This window comes from Rattus norvegicus, chromosome 3 (genome assembly GCF_021556685.1).
Source record: "Rattus norvegicus strain SHRSP/BbbUtx chromosome 3, alternate assembly SHRSP_T2T, whole genome shotgun sequence".
In the NCBI taxonomy this organism is placed as follows: domain Eukaryota; kingdom Metazoa; phylum Chordata; class Mammalia; order Rodentia; family Muridae; genus Rattus; species Rattus norvegicus.
The window spans coordinates 69,733,162-69,758,756 of NC_141536.1; the positions used below are offsets into that span (position 1 = coordinate 69,733,162).

At 39.8% G+C, this 25,595-nt stretch overlaps 1 pseudogene; it reads left to right on the top strand.

The window, feature by feature from the left end:
• The first annotated feature begins 22,299 nt into the window (after positions 1 to 22,299).
• On the top strand, positions 22,300 to 24,387 carry Nelfa-ps1 (negative elongation factor complex member A, pseudogene 1; annotated as a pseudogene).
• The last annotated feature ends 1,208 nt before the right edge of the window (positions 24,388 to 25,595 follow it).

Here is a 25,595-nt window from a genome sequence, read left to right on the forward strand (position 1 = left end):
TGTGTTGAGCCTATGTGACATGTTCTCTAACTGTGGAGGGGCTTGGGACAGTGCAAGGATGGCCACAAATCTATAGAGGGCTGCAGCTAGTAATAGGGACCTGAAGGATCTTAATGGGCAAAATATAGGTGGAACACAACTGTTATTTTACGTGATAACCACACCCTGTTATGGAATACCTCCTTAGAGACCTCCCCAAGAATCTTCATGGGGAGGTGTGATTCTTCAGAAATATATCTATCATGGGCTCCCATTTCTCCTCCATCACATACTTGTACTCTGGAGATTCTATTAATGGAATCTAAAATTTCTATTAATGGAAAGATTTTGCTGTTGGGATCCATTTTCCCCACCTCAAGGAGTTTGTTGAAATCTACAAGAAACATCTGATGGGCCTTCAGTGTGAGTCTTTGGGTTATTTTATTCTGCTGTGCCCCTTACTCTCGCCTCTTCTTCAACTGCATGTTCCTGTTTCAGTGCCAACAGCGCCTCGGTCATCAATTCCCTAAGAGCCATACCTAGGAGCTCCTTAGCATCGCCTTCATCCAGGTTCTGGGTAAACGTGTTTGTTACCTGAACTATAGCCTTGATGAGTTTTGGAAGCTCCTTGATGAAAATTCAGAAATTATGAATAAACATCTCAGCATCTTCTTTGGGGAACATTCACATGCTCTTTGGTGACATTAGCAGGAGTCCAAGTAAGGTTCTTGGTGCAGTCACTGATGCAACAATCCTTCCAGAATTGCAGCTATGTTCTTTCTGTGTTGTTCACTTTCAGCAAGGAGTCAAGGCGAAGGACATTTCGGAGAGTATGCTTGGCACATTAGTCCATTTATAAGCAGTGAAATTTGAAGGAATTAAATACTACTTTGATATTAGAATGAAAATCATTAAAATTAAAAATGTGTAGAACATTATGCTTAAATAAAAATTAGAAAGGAATATTACCTTCCCAACAATATTTCTTAGTTTAGTTGAGATAGAAACTTTGAGGAGCATCGTGGAAGAGGATCTGGGTCAGTGCTGTTTTCCTCCTGTAGTATCCATGACTATTTATGGACATGTAAAAGGACTTGAGAGATTTCGTTGTTCCAGATTCCAGAATATCAGTTTGTAGTCTGTAACAATAGCCACAAATACATGTGTCATCTTATTCCTGAAGCCTTGAAACGTGGTATTGCCTTGGTTTCCTCATAGAGGATAGCCCTGCGGGACAGTCATTTCAGCACAGGGAGGTTTCAGCACACTGAAGTATTCCTCTGCTAAATTATTTCCCTTTCAGCAATGCTGCTTTTCAGCAGCACTTGCAGTCATACGCCTCACCTTCACGTTGGGCAACGCACAATAACTGTTGAATGACTGAAACCATTTATCTTAGTAGTGAATTCGATGCCGTGGCCAGACGCAGCCTTTCCAACATCAAACAGTGTTGCTATGGCTGTGACCCCTGTGGTGCTGAAAGAGATAACACACATGTGGCTATGTGTTCAGATCAGCTCTTCACAAGGGTTTTGTATGGATTTAAGCCTTTCCTAACAATTGACTAGTTTTGTTTCCAACAAAGTAAAGCCTTCAATAGTTTCTATCACTTTGTTCTTTCTAAAAAAAGTTTTTCCTTTTACTGAAAACATATTCTTTTTTTCATATGCTATATCCTGATTAAAGTTTCCTCTCCCTCTAATCCATTCAACTCCTCCCCTCTTCCCCTCCCATTCAGATAAACTCCCATACTGTATCTCAGTAAAAAACACAGGCTTCTAAGAGATAACAACAAAACATAGCAAAATAAAACATAATGTCAAAACTAAAAGTACCACATCACTTTTGTGGGTCTATGTAAATTTTAGCAATTGCTTATTTCCTTTTCAGTGAGAAATTCATTGGGGTTTTTATGGTGACATGTGAAAACTGTAGGTCACCTTGGAAAGTGTGGGCATCTTAAAAATATTCAATATTGCAGTTCACAAAAAAGGCTTTCACATGATATTTCTTCCAGACAGTAAAAAAAAAAGAAAGAAAGAAAGAAAGAGAGAGAGAAAGAAAGAAAGAAAGACATGCTTTCTTTCTCATTGCCATGGTCACATATTACATACATGTGTATTGCATGTCCACTGATGTGTGTTTAAAATTGTTTTAAATGAGGCTTATCCTTGAACTTCTGTAAGATAAAATAAGTGTTAAAAAATAAAAATGCAATATTGCAGTTATGTATATCTATGTGTGTACATGTGTACATTGTGTATGTATATGTATGTGTGTTTGTGTATATGCTTATGTGTGTATGTGTATATGTGTATGTATGTATATGTGTATGTATGTATGTGTGTGTATGTGTATATGTGTGTGGGCATGTGCATGTATGTGTATATGTATGGTAACCAGAGGTTGACATTATGTTTATATCTCATTATTTTACACTATATTATTTTCTTAAAGTGACATAAAGAACCTCTTATTGAATTTTTGACAAGTGCATGCATATTTGAAGTATACTCTGATTATGGTTGTAGTTCTTTAGAGAAAGTCTTTGTCTGTGTCTATATTTCCAGATGTTTCTTCAGTGTTCTTTTCTATCAGTTTCAGCTATTACATTAAGGATCTGAGCAATTTGTAACTGACTTCTCTATAGGATAAGAGACGGAATCTGATCTCATAATTCCATACGTGACATTCAGTTTTCCCATCACCATTTGATGGTCATCTTCTCTCCAGAATTAGACTTTTGGCATCTTTGTAAAAGACAAAAAGCTGATCTTCCTGGAGAAAGACTATTTGTCAGCATTCTTTACTTCCCTGTAGTACTTTGTCTATCACTGAGGCCTTCTGGTCTCTCTGCCTTCCAGGTAAGAGACATTATAGGAATCAAGCAGGTTTTATATGTATGGTGTGTGTGCGTGTGTGCGTGCTCGCGTGATGAATTTTAGAGAGCAAAGTAGGGATGTGAATCATGGGACTATGGTACATGGGAAGGTTTAGAGGAAGGACAGGGAAGGGAAAATAAACAAATAAAAATATACCAAAAATCAGGTGTCGTTGCTTTACATGGTTATTCCCAGTCCCCTTGAGTATTCTCCTGTTGTACATGCCATGTTTTTCATCATCTCCATACAGTATTGCTACTATAGCTCTGTAGAACATCTGAAACCAGATATTTCATTACTTCAGTACAGTTGTTTTCACTGAGGATTGCTTAGGCTATTCAGCCTTTGTCCTTCCAGATGAATTTAAGGATAGCCTTTTCCACTTATGTGAATAGCACAATTGGGATTTTATTGGATATTTATTTATATTTCAAATGTTATCCATTTTCCTGGTTTCCACTCCAGAACACCCATTCCCATTCCCAGAACCCCTGCTTCTATGAGGGTACTCCCTGCACCTACTCTTGACTCACTACCCTAGTATTCTAGTAGGCTGGAGCATCAAGATTTCAGAGGACTAAGAGCCTCTTCTCCCATTGATGACAGACAAGGCCATGCTCTGCTACATATGCAGCTGGAGCCATGGGTCTCTCCATGTGTATTCTTTGATATCTTCTGTTAGCTTCGCTGTGTCTCTGTTTAATTTCTGCTTCCATGATCTGCCCATTGCTGAAAGTGTGGTGTTGAAGTCTCCCACTATTATTGTGTGAGGTGCAATGTGTGATTTGGGCTTTAGTAAGATTTCTTCTATGAATGTAGCTGCCTTTGTTTTTGGAGCATAGATATTTAGGATTGATAGTTCATCTTGTTAGATTTTTCCTTTGATAAATATGAAGTGTCCTTCCTTATCATTTTTGATATCTTTTGGTTGAAATTCAATTTTATTTGATATTAGAATGGCTACTCTTGCTTGTTCCTTGGGACCATTTGCTTGGAAAATTTTTCCAGCCTTGTACTCTGAGGTAGTGTCTGTCCTTGTCACTGAGGTACATTTCCTGTATGCAGCAAAATGCTGGGTCCTCTTTATGCATCCAGTCTGTTAGTCTATGTCTTTTTATTGCTGACTTAAGACCATTGATGTTAAGAGATATTAAGAAAAATTGATTCTTGCTTCCTGTTATTTTTGTTGTTAGAGGTGTAATTATGTTTGTGTGACTATCTTCTTTGGGTTTGTTGAAGGACGATTACTTTCTTTCTTTTTCTAGTGTGTAGTATTCTTCCTTGTGTTGGATTTTCCATTTATTATCTTTTGTAGGGCTGGATTTGTAGAAAGATATTGTGTAAATTTGGTTTTGTCATGGAATATCTTAGTTTCTCCATCTATGTTAATTGAGAGTTTTGCTGGGAATAGTAGCTTGGGCTGGCATTTGTGTTCTCTTAGGGTCTCTGTGATATCTGCCCAGGACCTTCTGGCTTTCATAGTCTCTGTTGAGAAGTCTGTTGTAATTCTGATAGGTCTGCCTTTATATGTTACTTGACCTTTCCCCCTTACTGCTTTTTATATTCTTTCTTTGTTTTGTGAGTTTAGTATTTTGACTATTATGTGACTGGAGGAATTTCTTTTCTGGTCCAATCTATTTGGAGTTCTGTAGGCTTCTTGTATGATAATAGGCATCTCTTTCTTTAGGTTAGTTTTCTTCTATATTTTGTTGAAGGTATTTACTGACCCTTTAAGTTGGGAGTCTTTGCTCTCTTCTATACCTATTATCCTTAGGTTTGGTCTTTGTGTTCTGGATTTTCTGGATGTTTTGCATTAGGAGCTTATTGCATTTTGTATTTCCTTTGACTATTGTGTCAATGTTTTCTATGGTATCTTCTGACCTTAAGATTCTCTCTTCAATCTCTTGTATTCTGTTGGTGATTCTTGCGTCTACAACTTCTGATCTCTTTCCTAGGTTTTCTATCTCCAGGGTTGTCTCCCTTTGTGATTTCTTTATTGTTTATACATCCATTTTTCGATCCTGGATGGTTTTCTTTAATATCTTCACCTGCTTGGTTGTGTTTTTCTGCAACTCTTTAAAGGATTTTTTTGTGTATCCTCTTTAAGGGCTTCTACTTGTTTACCTGTGTTCTTCTGTATTTCTTTAAGGGATTTTATTTATGTCCTTCTTAAAGTACTCCACCATCATCATCATGTGATTTGAAATCTGAATCTTGCTTTTCAGATGTGTTGAGGTATGCAGGACTTGCTATGTTGGGAGACCTGTGTTCTCATGATGCCTTGTAGCCTTGGTTTCTGTTGCTTAGGTTCTTGTGCTTATCTTTTACCATCTGGTTATCTGTGGTGTTAGTTAGTCTTGCTTTCTCTGACTAGAGATTGGCTCTTCTGTAAGCCTGTAATCTTAGGTGTTTCAGCAGTTCTAGGAGACCAATTCTCTCTGGGTAGTAATGGGGTACAGATAATTGTGATATTAGGTATGTCAGCATTCCTGGGAGACCAGTTCTCTCTAGGCGGGCTTTGAGTATAGAGAACTGTCACAGGGTTGGCTCTGGAGCCCTGATGGAAAGTGGAAGTATCCTTTCCCTGGATGCTTTGCAGTTCCTGCACCCTGTGGGCTCTTGGTGGGTCCCTCTTTGACCGGTTATTGGAGCAAAATGGTGGTCTCTTCTGTGAACTTACGAGTGACAGCACTCCTGGGACACCATCTTTCTCTAGGCAGGCTTTGGGTAAGGAGAGCTGCGATTCAGGCTATGTCTGGGGCACAGATGGAGACCGGAAGGCCATAATTGGGATTTTATGGGGATTGTATTATATCTTTAGGTAACTTTTGGTAATATAGCAATTTTCTATGCACATGAAAAAGATTAAATTTCTTCATTTAATATTTACAGTTTTTTTCTTGGTCTTTCACTTTCTTTTTTTTTTTTTTTTTCCTTTCTTTTTATTTATTTATTTATTTTTTTTATTAACTTGAGTATTTCTTATATACATTTCGAGTGTTATTCCCTTTCCCGGTTTCCGGGCAAACATCCCCCTCCCCCCTCCCCTTCCTTATGGGTGTTCCCCTCCCAACCCTCCCCCCATTGCCGCCCTCCCCCCATAGACTAGTTCACTGTGGGTTCAGTCTTAGCAGGACCCAGGGCTTCCCCTTCCACTGGTGCTCTTACTAGGATATTCATTGCTACCTATGAGGTCAGAGTCCAGGGTCAGTCCATGTATAGTCTTTAGGTAGTGGCTTAGTCCCTGGAAGCTCTGGTTGCTTGGCATTGTTGTACTTTTGGGGTCTCGAGCCCCTTCAAGCTCTTCCAGTTCTTTCTCTGATTCCTTCAATAGGGGACCTATTCTCAGTTCAGTGGTTTGCTGCTGGCATTCGCCTCTGTGTTTGCTGTATTCTGGCTGTGTCTCTCAGGAGCGATCTACATCCGGCTCCTGTCGGTCTGCACTTCTTTGCTTCATCCATCTTGTCTAATTGGGTGGCTGTATATGTATGGGCCACATGTGGGGCAGGCTCTGAATGGGTGTTCCTTCAGTCTCTGTTTTAATCTTTGCCTCTCCCTTCCCTGCCAAGGGTATTCTTTTTCCTCATTTAAAGAAGGAGTGAAGCATTCACATTTTGATCATCCGTCTTGAGTTTCGTTTGTTCTAGGGATCTAGGGTAATTCAAGCATTTGGGCTAATAGCCACTTATCAATGAGTGCATACCATGTATGTCTTTCTGTGATTGGGTTAGCTCACTCAGGATGATATTTTCCAGTTCCAACCATTTGCCTACGAATTTCATAAACTCGTTGTTTTTGATAGCTGAGTAATATTCCATTGTGTAGATGTACCACATTTTCTGTATCCATTCCTCTGTTGAAGGGCATCTGGGTTCTTTCCAGCTTCTGGCTATTATAAATAAGGCTGCGATGAACATAGTGGAGCACGTGTCTCTTTTATATGTTGAGGCATCTTTTGGGTATATGCCCAAGAGAGGTATAGCTGGATCATCAGGCAGTTCAATGTCCAATTTTCTGAGGAACCTCCAGACTGATTTCCAGAATGGTTTTACCAGTCTGCAATCCCACCAACAATGGAGGAGTGTTCCTCTTTCTCCACATCCTCGCCAGCATCTGCTGTCACCTGAGTTTTTGATCTTAGCCAATCGCACTGGTGTGAGGTGAAATCTCAGGGTTGTTTTGATTTGCATTTCCCTTATGACTAAAGATGTTGAACATTTCTTTAGGTGTTTCTCAGCCATTCAGCATTCCTCAGCTGTGAATTCTTTGTTTAGCTCTGAACCCCATTTTTTAATAGGGTTATTTGTTTCCCTGCGGTCTAACTTCTTGAGTTCTTTGTATATTTTGGAAATAAGGCCTCTATCTGTTGTAGGATTGGTAAAGATCTTTTCCCAATCTGTTGGTTGCCGTTTTGTCCTAACCACAGTGTCCTTTGCCTTACAGAAGCTTTGCAGTTTTATGAGATCCGATTTGTCGATTCTTGATCTTAGAGCATAAGCCATTGGTGTTTTGTTCAGGAAATTTTTTCCAGTGCCCATGTGTTCCAGATGCTTCCCTAGTTTTTCTTCTATTAGTTTGAGTGTGTCTGGTTTGATGTGGAGGTCCTTGATCCACTTGGACTTAAGCTTTGTACAGGGTGATAAGGATGGATCGATCTGCATTCTTCTACATGTTGCCCTCCAGTTGAACCAGCACCATTTGCTGAAAATACTATCTTTTTTCCATTGGATGGTTTTGGCTCCTTTGTCAAAAATCAAGTGACCATAGGTGTGTGGGTTCATTTCTGGGTCTTCAATTCTATTCCATTGGTCTATCTGTCTGTCTCTGTACCAATACCATGCAGTTTTTATCACTATTGCTCTGTAATACTGCTTGAGTTCAGGGATAGTGATTCCCCCTGAAGTCCTTTTATTGTTGAGGATAGCTTTAGCTATCCTGGGTTTTTTGTTATTCCAGATGAATTTGCAAATTGTTCTGTCTAACTCTTTGAAGAATTGGATTGGTATTTTGATGGGGATTGCATTGAATCTGTAGATTGCTTTTGGTAAAATGGCCATTTTTACCATATTAATCCTGCCAATCCATGAGCATGGGAGATCTTTCCATCTTCTGAGGTCTTCTTCAATTTCTTTCCTCAGTGTCTTGAAGTTCTTATTGTACAGATCTTTTACTTGCTTGGTTAAAGTCACACCGAGGTACTTTATATTATTTGGGTCTATTATGAAGGGTGTCGTTTCCCTAATTTCTTTCTCGGCTTGTTTCTCTTTTGTATAGAGGAAGGCAACTGATTTATTTGAGTTAATTTTATACCCAGCCACTTTGCTGAAGTTGTTTATCAGCTTTAGTAGTTCTCTGGTGGAACTTTTGGGATCACTTAAATATACTATCATGTCATCTGCAAATAGTGATATTTTGACCTCTTCTTTTCCGATCTGTATCCCTTTGATCTCCTTTTGTTGTCTGATTGCTCTGGCTAGAACTTCAAGAACTATATTGAATAAGTAGGGAGAGAGTGGGCAGCCTTGTCTAGTCCCTGATTTTAGTGGGATTGCTTCAAGTTTCTCTCCATTTAGTTTAATGTTAGCAACTGGTTTGCTGTATATGGCTTTTACTATGTTTAGGTATGGGCCTTGAATTCCTATTCTTTCCAGGACTTTTATCATGAAGGGGTGTTGAATTTTGTCAAATGCTTTCTCAGCATCTAATGAAATGATCATGTGGTTCTGTTCTTTCAGTTTGTTTATATAATGGATCACGTTGATGGTTTTCCGTATATTAAACCATCCCTGCATGCCTGGGATGAAGCCTACTTGATCATGGTGGATGATTGTTTTGATGTGCTCTTGAATTCGGTTTGCCAGAATTTTATTGAGTATTTTTGCGTCGATATTCATAAGGGAAATTGGTCTGAAGTTCTCTTTCTTTGTTGTGTCTTTGTGTGGTTTAGGTATAAGAGTAATTGTGGCTTCATAGAAGGAATTCGGTAGGGCTCCATCTGTTTCAATTTTGTGGAATAGTTTGGATAATATTGGTATGAGGTCTTCTATGAAGGTTTGATAGAATTCTGCACTAAACCCGTCTGGACCTGGGCTCTTTTTGGTTGGGAGACCTTTAATGACTGCTTCTATTTCCTTAGGAGTTATGGGGTTGTTTAACTGGTTTATCTGTTCCTGATTTAACTTCGATACCTGGTATCTGTCTAGGAATTGTCCATTTCCTGAAGATTTTCAAATTTTGTTGAATATAGGTTTTTATAGTAAGATCTGATGATTTTTTGAATTTCCTCCGAATCTGTAGTTATGTCTCCCTTTTCATTTCTGATTTTGTTAATTTGGACACACTCTCTGTGTCCTCTCGTTAGTCTGGCTAAGGGTTTATCTATCTTGTTGATTTTCTCAAAGAACCAACTTTTGGTTCTGTTGATTCTTTCTATGGTCCTTTTTGTTTCTACTTGGTTGATTTCAGCTCTGAGTTTGATTATTTCCTGCCTTCTACTCCTCCTGGGTGTATTTGCTTCTTTTTGTTCTAGAGCTTTTAGGTGTGCTGTCAAGCTGCTGACATATGCTCTTTCCTGTTTCTTTCTGCAGGCACTCAGCGCTATGAGTTTTCCTCTTAGCACAGCTTTCATTGTGTCCCATAAGTTTGAGTATGTTGTATCTTCATTTTCATTAAATTCTAAAAAGTTTTTAATTTCTTTCTTTATTTCTTCCTTGACCAGGTTATCATTGAGTAGAGCATTGTTCAATTTCCACGTATATGTGGGCATTCTTCCCTTATTGTTATTGAAGACCAGTTTTAGGCCGTGGTGGTCCGATAGCACGCATGGGATTATTTCTATCTTTCTGTACCTGTTGAGGCCCGTTTTTTGACCAATTATATGGTCAGTTTTGGAGAAAGTACCATGAGGAGCTGAGAAGAAGGTATATCCTTTTGCTTTAGGATAGAATGTTCTATAAATATCCGTTAAGTCCATTTGGCTCATGACTTCTCTTAGTCTGTCTACATCACTTTTAATTTCTGTTTCCATGATCTGTCCATTGATGAGAGTGGGGTGTTGAAATCTCCCACTATTATTGTGTGAGGTGCAATGTGTGTTTTGAGCTTTAGTAAGGTTTCTTTTACATATGTAGGTGCCCTTGTATTTGGGGCATAGATATTTAGGATTGAGAGTTCATCTTGGTTGATTTTTCCTTTGATGAATATGAAGTGTCCTTCCTTATCTTTTTTGATGACTTTTAGTTGGAAATTGATTTTATTTGATATTAGAATGGCTACTCCAGCTTGCTTCTTCTGACCATTTGCTTGGAAAGTTGTTTTCCAGCCTTTCACTCTGAGGTAGTGTCTGTCTTTGTCTCTGAGGTGTGTTTCCTGTAGGCAGCAGAATGCAGGGTCCTCGTTGCGTATCCAGTTTGTTAATCTATGTCTTTTTATTGGGGAGTTGAGGCCATTGATATTGAGAGATATTAAGGAATAGTGATTATTGCTTCCCGTTATATTCATATTTGATGTGAGGTTATGTTTGTGTGCTTTCATTCTCTTTGTTTTGTTGCCAAGACGATTAGTTTCTTGCTTCTTCTAGGGTATAGCTTGCCTCCTTATGTTGGGCTTTACCATTTATTATCCTTTGTAGTGCTGGATTTGTAGAAAGATATTGTGTAAATTTGGTTTTGTCATGGAATATCTTGGTTTCTCCATCAATGTTAATTGAGAGTTTTGCTGGATACAGTAATCTGGGCTGGCATTTGTGTTCTCTTAGGGTCTGTATAACATCAGTCCAGGATCTTCTGGCCTTCATAGTTTCTGGCGAGAAGTCTGGTGTGATTCTGATAGGTCTCCCTTTATATGTTACTTGACCTTTTTCCCTTACTGCTTTTAATATTCTTTCTTTATTTTGTGCGTTTGGTGTTTTGACAATTATGTGACGGGAGGTGTTTCTTTTCTGGTCCAATCTATTTGGAGTTCTGTAGGCTTCCTGTATGTCTATGGGTATCTCTTTTTTTAGGTTAGGGAAGTTTTCTTCTATGATTTTGTTGAAGATATTTACTGGTCCTTTGAGCTGGGAGTCTTCACTCTCTTCTATACCTATTATCCTTAGGTTTGATCTTCTCATTGAGTCCTGGATTTCCTGTATGTTTTGGACCAGTAGCTTTTTCCGCTTTACATTATCTTTGACAGTTGAGTCAATGATTTCTATGGAATCTTCTGCTCCTGAGATTCTCTCTTCCATCTCTTGTATTCTGTTGGTGAAGCTTGTATCTACAGCTCCTTGTCTCTTCTTTTGGTTTTCTATATCCAGGGTTGTTTCCATGTGTTCTTTCTTGATTGCTTCTATTTCCATTTTTAATTCCTTCAACTGTTTGATTGTGTTTTCCTGGAATTCTTTCAGGGATTTTTGCGATTCCTCTCTGTAGGCTTTTACTTGTTTATTAATGTTTTCCTGTGCTTCCCTAAGTGTGTTCAGGTCTTTCCTGAAGTCCTCCAGCATCATGATCAAATATGATTTTGAAACTAGATCTTGCTTTTCTGGTGTTTTTGGATATTCCATGTTTGTTTTGGTGGGAGAATTGGGCTCCGATGATGGCATGTAGTCTTGGTTTCTGTTGCTTGGGTTCCTGCGCTTGCCTCTCGCCATCAGATTATCTCTAGTGTTACTTTGTTCTGCTATTTCTGACAGTGGCTAGACTGTCCTATAAGCCTGTGTGTCAGGAGTGCTGTAGACCTGTTTTCCTCTCTTTCAGTCAGTTATGGGGACAGAGTGTTCTGCTTTCGGGCGTGTAGTTTTTCCTCTCTACAGGTCTTCAGCTGTTCCTGTGGGCCTGTGTCTTGAGTTCACCAGGCAGCTTTCTTGCAGCAGAAAATTTGGTCTTACCTGTGGTCCCGAGGCTCAGGTTTGCTCGTGGGGTGCTGTCCAGGGGCTCTCTGCAGCGGCAGCAACCAGGAAGACCTGTGCCGCCCCTTCCGGGAGCTTCAGTGCACCAGGGTTCCAGATGGTCTTTGGCTTTTTCCTCTGGCGTCCGAGATGTGTGTGCAGGGAGCAGTCTCTTCTGGTTTCCCAGGCCTGTCTGCCTCTCTGAAGGTTTAGCTCTCCCTCCCACGGGATTGGGGTGCAGAGAACTGTTTATCCGGTCTGTTTCCTTCAGGGTCCGGTGGTGTCTCCGGCAGGGGTCCTGCCGCTCCTGGGCCCTCCCCCACGGGAGCCCAGAGGCCTTATACAGTTTCCTCTTGGGCCAGGGATGTGGGCAGGGGTGAGCAGTGTTGGTGGTCTCTTCCGCTCTGCAGCCTCAGGAGTGCCCACCTGACCAGGCGGTTGGGTCTCTCTGGTCTTTCACTTTCTTTGTTTGGTTTGTTCCAATATATTTTTTTCTTTAATTTTTCTTTTATTTATGAGTATTTTGTCTGCATATATATCTGTGTAGCACATACACTACCATTTTTGGTGTCTTCAGAGGCGGGGGAGGAGTGCTGAACTCCCTAGAATCAGAGATAGAGATATTTATCATCTGCCATGTGGGTGCTGGGCTTCTTGCTGGAAGAGCAGGAAGTGCTCTTAACCATGAAGCCATCTTTCCAGCCCCATTTTCCAGCAGTGAGTGAGTGAATATGTGTGTGTGTGTGTGTGTGTGTGTGTGTGTGTGTGATAATTTGAATGGATTGTTTTCTTGATTTCTTTCTCATCATGTTCATTATTAGTGTATAGAATGTTACTGCTACTTTGAATGTTTATTTTTGATTTTGCTACTGGAAGTAAGTCATTAGAATCCCTGTGGTTTGGGATCATGTCACCTGAAAATAGATATACTTTGAGTTAGTATTTTTCCCCTATGTTCATTTTATTTTCTTCTTTTTAGCTAAGACTCCAAGTACTATACTGAACAAAATGAAGAGAGTTGACATGCTTGTCTCAGTCTTGATTTTATGGAAGTGTTTTAATTTTCTTTCCATTGACTTTATATTGAAATGTGTTCATTCTAATGCTACTTTGTTCAATGTTTTAAAGTAAAGTGCTACCCTCTTGGATATATCAGAAACCTGGGAAGTGAGAGATGCTCAGGACTCAAAGGTCCTTAAATGAAATGCCCTACAGTGGAGAGAGGGAACTTGTAGAGTCTATCCAGTAGAAAGACAGGGAATCAAATGGAGGGATAGCATTGCCATCCCACAGTCAAAAAACTCTGATCCAGATCTGTTACTGTCTAAAAGAACTGTAGGGACAAAAATGGAGAAGAGACTGAGGGAAAGGCCCAAATTCAGTGACTGACCCAAATTGGGATCCAGCTCAAGGGGAGGCTCCAAGGCCTGACACTGTTACTGATGTTATGGTTTGCATATACACAGGAGCTTAGCATTGATGCCCTCTGAGAGGCCCAACAAGCAGCTGAAAGAGTGAGATGCAGAAACTTACACCCAACCAATGGACAGAAGTTGGGGACCCCGAGGTTGAATTATGGAAAAGCTGGAAGAAACTGAGAAGGGCGACCCCATTGGAAGACCAGCAGTCTCAACTAACCTGAAACCCCAAGATCTCTCAGACACAGAGCCACCAACCAGGCAGCATACACGAGCTGGTCTGAGGCCGCCGACACAGATACAGCAGAGAATTGCCTGGTCTCGCCTCAATGAGAAAAGATGCACCTAACCCTTGAGACACTTGAGGTCCTAGGGAGTGGAGAGGTCTAGAAGGGTGTAGGTAGCGGGTAGAGACCTTCTCGTGGAGATGGGGGAGAAGGAATGGGATGAGAAATAAAGGACAGACCAGGAGGAGATAATGACTGGACTATAAAAATGTTTAATAACAGCAGCAACAGCAGCAGCAACAACAACAACAACAACAACACAAAGTTGACTGGACTTTGTCAAAGGTCTGTGTCTATGAGATTATCATGTGATTTCATTCTGTGAATCTATTTGTTTACTTGACTACATTTATTTATTTAGGCACAGTGAATCACCCTTGGATTCCAGAATAAAACTCACTTGGGTATGATGAATGTATACTTTTGAATATGCTGCTGAATTCAGCTTGCAAGTATTTTGTTGAGAATTTTCATGTTTATCTGTCATGGAGGTTTTTCTATAGTTTTCTAGTGTCTTTGTTATTAGGATAAGTCTTTACAATTTTTGTGCCATAATTTACATTTGTTCTTGTTCCAGTATTTCTGCTGTGATGAGATACCATGAGAGAAAGAAACTAAGGGGGAATGTTTATTTTAGTTCACAGTTCCTTGTTAGAGTCAATCACTGCAGGAATGAAAGCAAAAGAAAGTCAAATCAATTATTCACTATTCACATCATGTCCACACTCAGGACAAGAGAGAGAGAGAGAGAGAGAGAGAGAGAGAGAGAGAGAGAGAGAGAGAGAGAGAGAGACAGACAGAGAGAGAGAGACAGAGAGAGAGAGAGAGAGAGAGAGAGAGAGAGAGAGAGAGAGAGAGAGAGAGAGAGAGAAAATTATGAGTTTTCTATTTGTGTTTAGTCTCCTCTCTACATGTATGTAGCTAGGAACCCAACCTGGAGAATGGCATCCTTTACAATTGGTGGGTCTTTCTACCTCAATTAACACAATCAAGACACTATCCTCCCAGATACGCCCACAGTCCAACCTGATTGGGACAATGCCTCACTAAGATTCCCTTCTTAAATGTTTCTAGAATGTGCTAAAGTAACAAATTAACCATCCATAGATATTTTTGCAGCTGTAGTTATTTTAACTTTTCTCCTAATGTCAAGAGTGAGTCATAGATTCCTATTATAGTAGTGGAATATTCTGTATATAGGCATACACTGCCTTTACCAGAACTGTTCTATATTTCACACATTTTTGTGTTACTAATTGAATTTATTTAATTTCAATCTGAATGAGCCAATTTTTTTGTAAAAAAAAGTCTACCAGTGATGAACTCCATAATTTTTGTTGGTATTGGAAAGTCTTCTTTTTCTCTTGCACTTCAGAAGGACAGATTTCCTAGGTAAAGTATTTTTTCTTTTATTGGATACTTTTTTAAATTTACATTTCAAATGTTACCTCCTTTCCTGGTTTCCCCTCCAGAAACCCACTATCTCATCTCCCCTCCCCTTGTTTCCATGAGGGTGCTCCCCCACCCACTCCCTCCAGCCTCCCCACCCTGACATTCTCCTACACTGGGGCATCATCGAGCCTTGACAAGATCAAGAACCCCTCTTCCCACTGATCCCTGACAAGGTCATCCTCTGCTACATATGCGGACGGAGCCATAGACCCATCCCTGTGTTCTCTTGGGATGGTGGTTTAGTCCCTGGGAGTTCTGGGGTTGTGGGGGGACTGGTTGGTTGATATTATTGTTCTCTTATGAGGTCCCCCTCAGCTCCTTCAGTTGTTTCTTTAACTCCTCCATTGGGGACCCTGTTCTCAGTTCATGGTTTGCTGAGAGCATCTGCCTCTGTATTTATCAGGTTCTGGCAGAGAGATGGCTCATCCGTTAAAGGCTAGGCTCACAACCAAAAATATAAGAGGTAAAATATTCTTAATTTGCATTTCCCCTTATAGCACTTTGCATTTCTCTCCTCATTCTCTTTTGCCCTGCTTCTGCTGAGAATCTGTTGTGGGGGGTTCCTGTATATATGATATACATGTATATATGATAGCTCTTTTTACTACTATTGTTAAAAATATTTGTCTATGATTTCTGACAAATTGATTATATAATATTGGGGAATTTGTATTTGGGTTGTGTGTCCTGAGGGAAATTGAAACTTCATGGACCTTCACATACCTTCATGCCTATATATCTCCCTAGATTTGGGATGTTTTCAATTTTTTCCTAACCACCTTTCCTTCTCTTACTTTCTTCTGACTGACTCTTCAGTAATCCACATGTTAATTCTCTTGATGGCATCCCACAAAATTCCTTAGGCTTCCACTCCTTCACAGTCATTCTATTCTCTCCATTAACAGGGCATCAAACCTATTACTGATGCTATTGTTGTGTAGGCAGACAGGAACCTAGCATGGCTGTCCTCTGAGAGGCTCTACCAGCAGCTGAGTAAGACAGACACAGATACTTATAGTCAATGATTGGATTGAGGTAGGGTAAGGAACTGAAGGGGTTGGCAACCTCACAGGAAGACCAACAGTGTTAACTAACCCAGACACTTGAGAACTCCCAGAGACTAAGCCACCAACCAAAGAGCATACATGGACTGGTCTGAGGCCCCTAGCACATATGTAATAGAGGATCACCTTGTTTGGCTTCAGAGGGAGAGGATGCACCTAATCCTGTAGAGACTTGATGCCCCAGGGAAGGGGGATGCCTGGGAGAGAGAAATGGGGAGGGGGTGAGGGAGTTGGGGGCACCTTCTCAAAGGTGAAGGGATTAGGCGATGCAGTGAAGAACTCTGAAAGTGGGAATTGGTAGGCGGGGCAACATTTTGGATGTAAATAAAACAATTAAAACAAAAGATAAGTTCAGATTACTTATCCACTGCAGTTTTCATTTCATTAGCTGTATTATTCCTCTATAGGATCTTGTGCATTTAAGGACTAGCTCATACATTCAATTATTTTTATGTTTTATGCTTATTGTCATGTTCAATATATATATATATGTATATATATATATATGCACACACATATTTGAACACAAACACACACACTCCACACACATACACACACGTACACACACGTACACACACACACACACACACACATATGAATCCATTGTTTGAATATCAAGTGATTGACAATTTTTATTTGTGCTTCTCTTGATTGAATGATGACTTAACTAATCATTCCCTGGAGGGCCAATCTGGGCTAATATGGTAGGAGAAATTGGCACTTTTCAAACTGTCTTACTGCTTTCAACCATCCTACCAAATCCTATCTCACAGTTCTTTATAAAATTCTCCTATTCTCTGTACTTATTATTACTACAATTATTAATTATTATTATTTTAAAACTACTAAAATAATTATTTTGAGATAAACTGATACCATAATAAGTTTACATGTTCTGCAGTGCTTAAATTAGTATCTTCAACATGTCTTTATTTCATGTACTATACTTAATTTTTTGCAGCGAAAATATTCTAAATTTATTCTTTTAGCAATTAAATGATTTATGACTGTTTTAATGGTGAATATTTTCAGTGCTCTTTTCAATTGGACAATAAATTTATTTTTCATATTGAACTTAAACATTGTCCCCTGAACCATCATCTCCATTTTCCCTACTTATCATTCCTCTGTAGCATCTTGTAATCAACAATCTACTTTCTATTACTATAGATTTAACTTGGATCTTATATATAAAGGAGACTATGTGTTATCTGTATTTCTGTGCCTGGAATATTTCATCTAGCATAATATTCTATAGATTTGTCCACAGAATCCCAATGGACAAAGCCACATAATATTCCACTGTCCAAGTAGACTTGAGAGATGTAGGGTATGTTCACAATTACTCTTTTACTTGGGCATGCTTTAGAATAAATTAAAGTTTTCAATCTTCCTACTGAACTTGATGGTTCTTTCCCAGTCTCCTTACTCATTGAACTTTTTGAAGTGGTTTTGGAATATCTGTTTTATGTGCTTTCTATTTTCCACCCTGTAGCTATTGTGTCAGTTTATGTCTTTCTTGTTTCTGCTTCTCAATCTTCTTTTCTTTTACCAGGCTCTCTTTTCACAAATATTGACCCTTAAGTGCACAGTTGGTGATCTCTCTCCTGATTCAATTGTTTGCATCTTTCCCAAGGTCTCTCAGCATAAGGGTGAAACACTTTTGCCCAGTATGCAGAACCTTTCACAATTTTCCTATTACTGATTGCATTGTTTTTTCTCAAATTAAAGCATTTCTTTTAATGCACTCTGCTTGCTTTCATTTTCTTTCTCACCTCTCACCTTCTGGTTAATCACTACTTATCCTTTGATGCTTCATTATTGGAGATGTACATTCCTCACTCTCCATTTATTTCCCATAGATTATAAGCATATCCATCCATAGTTCCTAGGTGATGATTGGTAAGTGAATGATTTAGAATTAGAATTCTAGATTTAGAGTATTTAGATTTAGAATGTTTTAGAATATTCAATTATTAGAGTTGAGTATTATTAGGCGCCTTTCAGGCAAGTAAAGTTTTATGTAACTTTGTGTGCCTGTGGAGCATTGTTGTGTGTCTGCAGCTAGTATCTTCATAGAATAAGTAAGAAAGAAAATATATGGTTTGCGATAGATAAATACAAACTGATTTTTAATTTTTGATGATAACAGCTATGAACTAAAAACTAATGCCAATAGTAATAACAGTAAACTTTAACAAGATCTTAAGATTTCAACGTCTTACAATCTGAAATATTTATATGCAATGTTTTGTTTAATACATAAGCCATAGGGTGTCATTCGGACTGCCATTATCTTCATCTTACATATAAGAGATCTGAATCTCAAAGACATTTGAAGGCACCAGTCAAAGGGATTGTTTGTAGTGCTTTAATATGTTAATCACTCTGTATCGTAAGTATTATTTGCATCGGCATTTTATAGATAAGGGAGCTGAGACTCTGACTTGAAGTAACTTGCCTATGTTCACAATGATAGCACACATCAAAGCTAGAATTTAGGAACTTAGCAAACTAATCAACGCTCAAATTTGATAACCCTAGAGAAAATGCTCAAGCAACTGGTGACTGCTGTGAGACAGGTAATTAGCCTTTCTTAAGGAATGGATCCCTTATAGGTTGTCCAAGGCAGAGTGGCCAACCTTGAAGCAATAAACATATAAGCAACAAAATCAGAGCCAGCAACTTGCATATATATATATATATATATATATATATATATATATATATATATATAGATTTTATAGATAAGAGATCAAAGATTCAGAGACATATTAAGGAACCTGTTTGAAAGGATTGAATTGTTTTGCCGTCTTTAATATATTGACCACTATGTGTCATAAGAACTGCTAGTATCTGAATTTTACAGGTGTTTGCAACAACAATATAAGGCAAAAAAAGAGGCTATTAGATTGGGGGACATGGGAAGAATTCTCAAGAATATAACTGGGAGGGCCTGGAGAAAGGAAAGGGATAGGGAGAGTAATGCAATTCTATTTCAATAAAAAACATAATAAAATAATAATTTAAATAAAAAGCATTCAGATAGCTTCCATTTATCTGAGCAAGAACATAAAGTCAGTAAACCCAAGCTAAATACTTCATGTTATAGCTGGATCTTGAGGTAGATCGATTCCCAACTTACTGAGAAACCACCATATTGATTTCCATACTGGTTGTACAAGTTTGCACTCACACCGAAACTGGATGAGTGTTCTCCTTATTCCACATCCTTGCCAACATTCCTGCTACTTGTGTTATTGATGTTAACCATTCTGATAGGTATAGGGTGGAAACTAAATGTAGTTTTGATTTTCATTTCCCTTGTTAAGGATGTTGAACATTTATTTCAGTGTTTCTCAGCCATTTGCGTTTCCTCTATTGAGAATTCTCGTTAGATCTGTACCCCATTTTTTGTATCTAGGTTTTTGAGGTCCTATAATGGCTGGTTTTGTATCAACTTGACAAACAGAGACACTTGAGTCACCAGAGAAAAAGGCGCCTCTGTTGAGGAAATGTCTCCACAAGATCATTTTTTCCATTAGTGATTAATGGACAAGGGCACAGTTCATTGTGAGTTGTAATATCTTTGGGCTGGTGGTTGTAGTTCTACAAGAAGCAGATTGAGCCAACCAGGAGAAGCAAATCAGTAAGCAGAATCCCTCCATGTCTTCTGTTTCTGCTCCGGCCTCCAGGATTCGGCTGTTTGATTTCCTATCCTGACTTCCTTCAGTGATGGATCAAAATGTGAAAGTATAAGCCCAATAAATCCTTTGCTTTCCAACATGCTTTTTAGTTATGGTGTTTCATTGCAGCAATATAACCCCCAATTAGATAGTTATTTTTATATTTTGAATATTAGCCTTCTATTCGACATGGACTTGGTAAAAAAAAATCTTTTCCCATTCTGTAGGCTGTCACTTTGTCCAAATGATAGTATCTGTTGTCTTTCAGAAGCTTTTTGGTTTTTGAGGTCTTATTTATTAGTTATTGATCTTAATGCCTGCATTATTGGAGTTGTGTTCAGGAAGTCTTTTCCTGGGTCATCGAGTTCAACAGTATTCCCTACTTTCTTTTTATAATGTTCAGTGTATCTGGCTTTATGCTGAAAATTTTCATCCATTTGAAGTAGAGTTTTACACAGGATGATAGCTATGGATCTATTTGCATTCTTTTACATGCAACCATATATGCAAAGGGTGCTGCATCCTACCACAAACACAATTGATCAACCATGTTCATTGCTGCTTTATTCATAATAGCAAGAAACTGGAAACAACTTGGATGTCCCTTAACAGACAAATGAATAAGGAAAATGTGGCACATTTACACAATAGAGTAATTAATATATATATATATATATATATGAAGGCAATCCAAGTAAGTCTCCTAAAAATAGGAGGAGATAAAGTCCCATCTGGCCATCTCTTGTCTCCAAATGAATCTTTAGTACCAGGCTGCATTGTATCCTGTTGAGTTGTTGGCCAAGTGAGTTCCATTGTCTTAAGGATTACTTCATGAAATGGAACCAATACCTGACATTTCTAGAATGATTAAGAATCAGAGACTAGATGGCCAAGAGACCTATGGTAAAACAAAATACTACTAGCCTACAAAAAATATTTCCTATACCCAGATCAGTTCTTTATTCAGTCATCCTCAAAAAAATCTTTCTTCTGCAGCATATAAGAGTAGATGTAGAAACCTACAGGGACAGAGTTCTTGGAACACATAGCTCTAAATAGGATATCAATTCTCTCCCCTCAGAGCTCATGGAACCCCAGGAAAGAGGAGGGAGAAAGACTCTAAGAGCCAGAGGGGATGGAGAATACCAGGAGAACAAGGCCCTCTGAACCAACGGATCAAGGCTCTTATGAACTCACTGAAATTGAGCCACCAAGCACAAGACCCACACAGGTCTTCACTAGATTCCCCTCCCCCATCTCTCATGTATATTTATAATAGTGTTCAGCTTATTAGTTTTATAGGACTCCTGAATGTGTGAATGTGTAGGCTCTGATTCTTGTGTCTACTCTTTTCCTTCTGTTGGGTTTTCTTGCCCAGCCTTGATGTGGTTGTTTTTGTTTTATATATTACATTTTATGTGGTCCTGTTTGGCTGTTATTTTCTGGAAGCCTGTTCTTTTCTAAAGAGTGAAGAAGGGAGTGGACCCATAGGAGATGAGAGGTGAGTAGGAACTGAGGGGAACAGAGGGCAGGGAAACTATAATCCAGATATATTGTAGGAGAAAAGTATCTATTTTTAATAAAAGTGAAAAATGAACAAAAGTCATGTTAATACAATACATAACAATTATTATTGGTATCAACTATATGCCAGGTACCAGAAGAAGTAGAAGACATGTATGTATGGCCGTGAGTTCTACCGAGTTTGTATTCTATTTTATGAAATAAAATATATAAACAAGGAAAGCTATCATTGGGTATTCTAGTTTGAAACATGTTGCTGTGGTAAAATATGTGACTAAAAATGTCTTAGGGACAAAAAACCTTATCGGGCTTACATCCAGGTCACAACTATCATTGAAAGAAATTAGGATAGTAGGAACTCAAGGCAGAAGGAACCTGGAACCATGGAGAAATGCTGCTTTCTGGCCCATATTATGACTGTCTGTCTATATTTCTTTCTTTCTTTCTTTCTTTCTTTCTTTCTTTCTTTCTTTCTTTCTTTCTTTCTCTCTCTCTCTCTTTCTTTCTTCCTTTCTTTCTTTCTTTCTTTCTTGTTTTTCCTTGAATAGATAGTTTTTTTTAATACAGCTCAGGAATATCTACTGAAGGAATGATATTGCTAACAGTGGGCTGGGGTCTCCTATCTCAATATAACCAGACAATGGTCCATAGATAATCCCATAGACCAACTTGATTTAGGCAATTCCTCAATTGAGCCTTCTTGTGTTAGTAGCTCTAGGCTGTGTAAGTTGATAATTAAAGCTGAGCAGGACACTGGGTTATATAATTTCTGGGAGGTACAAGTTCTGTATTAACAATGATGTGCTATGAAGGATCAGTGATTGAGGAGAGACACAACTGTAGCTAGACTGTAGGGAGGTAGCACACTGGAAAGAGCAAATGTAATGAAGGGGAAGATAACATGAAATAAAGCATAAACTGGATAAGCTTAGTTTGTGTTTTCTCAGGAAAAGCAGACAGGCTTATCATGTACATTGTGCCAGGAACCCAAGCAATGGCTTTCCTGGGAAGGTTGGATGCTATTTTAAGAATGATAAGGAACTGTGTGTAGGATAAGAGAGGGTAAGGACACCAGATAAGTTATTGTGTTGGGGAAACTACTGTTGCTGCTGACTAGAGTGTAGATGTAAGAGCAAACATGGAAGCCAAGATCATTTACAGGACTCAGGCTATCATTTTCTTGAAGAGTATGGCAGCCAGAACTTGAAGAGTATGAAGGACTAGAGACCTGATGGCTGATTACTCCCAGAAGATGGCCTTTATCATTCAGATTAAAGTCAAGGAAAGAGAGAGAGAGAGAGAGAGAGAGAGAGAGAGAGAGAGAGAGAGAGAGAGAGAGAAAGAGAGAGAGAGAGACAGAGAGAGAGAGAGAGAGAGAGAGAGAGAGAGAGAGAAAGAGAGAGAAACTTTGACTCCTAGATTCTCATTCTAATCATTCATGTGTTAGTGCTCTTTAACTGTACTGGAAAAAATGGAAGGCAGGTCCTGAAGCAAGCGCCCTTCAGAAATCCCAACACAACCAGTGTCTTCAGCCCTTCTGGGAACCAGACTCCAATAACACCTTTGAGGACACCACTGAAGAAAGGGGTGTGAAGCAGCTGGATATTTCTCAATACGGTTGGTGCTCAGAGGTAAAGAGGAGGAGGAAGACTTTAGACACAGAAGTGAGAGAAAAGCCCACCAAGGAAGAGGTGGTTTTTGAAAATGCCACCCCTGACTCTGGGGCTGCACACAAAGGCCCCTTCACAGAGAACTCTGGTCCATCTAGGTGCACAAGTTCAGGAGAAGGGGAGGGAACTCAGGCAGGGATGGGGGAGGGCTGCTTTCACCTTTTCTACTGCTGGTGCTGCTCCTTTCCACCGCTGTTGCTTTAGTTGCTCTGGCCTAGCTGAGCCAGCAGGAGACTGACTAGTGAGGGGTGCAGGGAGCTTCTGGTGTAATTTTGGGAGAGCAGATCTCTTCCCCAAGAAGCGGTGTTACAGCTCTTATGACAGAAGCTCTCAGATGATGGAATAATTCCTGCATACCTTTAATCCTTCTGAACAAAGTTCTTGAATACAGTTTTGGATAAGTCAGCGTCTAACAGCAGGTACTTCCTATTGGTTTGGTCTGAGAGCTTGGGAAGATATCATCTACATATTTGGGGGTGTGGTCCTGCTTCTGCATGACTGATCTGTCTTGAGCCTAAGGTCAGATCCTCACCTGTGGAGGAGGGGCTTGGGGCATTGTCCTATATGATTGATCTGTCTTGAGCCTATGTAACCTGTGGTCACATCCTCATCTGTGGAGGATAAGCTTGAGGTGTTGCCCTACATAACTGATCTGTCTCAAACCTCTCTACAGGAGGTTGTGGGGGGGCTGATGCTACCTGAGAAGGGCCTGATTTCCTAGGAGACTGGGAATGCTCCTGCTATCCCTTTTAGGGTCCCCGAGGATTCAATGTATGGCAACCAGGAATCAGGGTACCTTTCAGAGCTCACCGCCCTACACCTGACTATGCTGCTGGCCTGGTGTCCACACAGAACCTTGGATCTCTGAACAGTGAGACAACACTGCCCTCCACAAGTTACCTGCCCTCTATACCCAGTGTGGTACCTGCCTTGTCTTACATCCCTAGCTCTGAGACTCCCCAAGCTCCACTCTTGAGCCATCCCACCTCCTGAGGAACCCAGTACCCCAAGTTCCACACTGCCAACACAGTTTAAACAAAGGGCACCTATGTATAATAGTGGCCTGAGCCCAGCTATACCAACACCTGCAGCACCTACCTCATCTCTGCATCCACTACTCCTACAGCTGTCACTCCCACTGCTCAGACACCTCCAGTGGTCATGGTGGCCCCACAGATCCAGGCCCCAGCCCCCTTTCAGAAGTAACCCAAGAAGAACCTGTCTCTCACGAGAGAACAGATGTTTTCTGCCCAGGAAATGTTCAAGACAAACAAGGTCACTTGGCTATAGAAGGCCCTCATCCTGGGCTTCATGACTGGCTCTTGAAGTGCATCTAAGCTTGAGAGGTGCCTGACCTCCATGGGTTGGGGGATGGTTTCATTGGGCTTAGCTGGGATGTGATCCAGATCAAGCTCAGAGAACACACAGAGAATCTGCCCAAGGCAGATGGACAGGGCAGTACCACCATGCTAATGGACACAGTGTTCGAGATGAACTATGCCACAGGCCAGGGGATGAGCTTCATGAAGTACAAGCCTATAACCAATGTGTCCTAAGTGCCATCTCTGCTGCTGACCCTTATCAGACCAGAGAACAATGTTTTTTGGTTTTTCTAAGTTTCCTGAGCAGATACCAAAGGATGTGCTTCACCCAGCACCTGTCATCTACAGGCTTTTGGGCCCCAGTCATTTCTCTGGGGAGTTTAGGCTTAATATTTTATATCTTAATGAGTTAGTTTTTTTGTGTGAAAAGATACTTTTTTGGATTTAATATTATGTTTTGAATGCAAACCAAAAGTTACTTCATAATTTTAGTGCCTATTAGACTTTTACCTTTTTTATTTCTTCTTTAAAGAGGCTCAGATAGATGGTTATATAGTATTAGTGGGAAATAATGGTCTGTCTCCTCCATGAGTGGACTAAACTTGATTTAGATATTCTACTCTCTAAAGGAGGTTGTTATATGTGAGATACAATTAAGAGTTGGGTGCCTGAGGCCAGCATCTTGGCAGGGGTGGGGGGGTTCTTGTTTTTGGTTCTTCTTGAGGCAGTGGAGCTGGGAAGAGCATCACAGGGGGTAAGACTTGGTATTTAGAGTTGCTGTATAAGAATAAAATGTTTACCTGTCTTAAGTCTAAGTCATTTAGCTGTCTAGCTGACCTGACTTCTGAGTTCCTCTGAGGCTAGAAACTGTTTAGTACCTCAACATAAAACAGCAGGGGACCAAGTGAAAGGATTTATTGTTAGTGATCCTTTCTTAGGTGAGTCAGTCAGAAGCCTTTCTGGCTAAGCTAGTTAACTATTTGTTAACCTGAGAGGAAGGAAAGGAAACAAATTAAGATTCTGTATATAGGTCTTCCGCCAGGGCAGATCATCAGCTTTTCCACCCCTCTGAAGACCACATAATCTGAGAGCTTCACAAGAGATCTGCTGCAGCCAGGACCACAGGTCTTCCAGGAGACCTACAGCAACACAGGCACACAGGAGGCAGGCTTTAGACAGAGACAACTAGGCCAGTTAACACCAGATAAACCAGATGGTGAGAGAGGCAAGCACAAGACCATAAGCAACAGAAGCCAATATAGTTGGCACCATCAAAAACCAGTTCTCCCACCACAGCAAGCCCTGGATACCCCAAAATGCCTGAAAATCATGATGTTGATCTAAAATCCTATCTCATGAAGATAATAGAATTCTTTACAAAAGATATAAATAACTCACCAAAAGAAATACAGGAAAACATGGATAAATAGGTAGAATCCCTT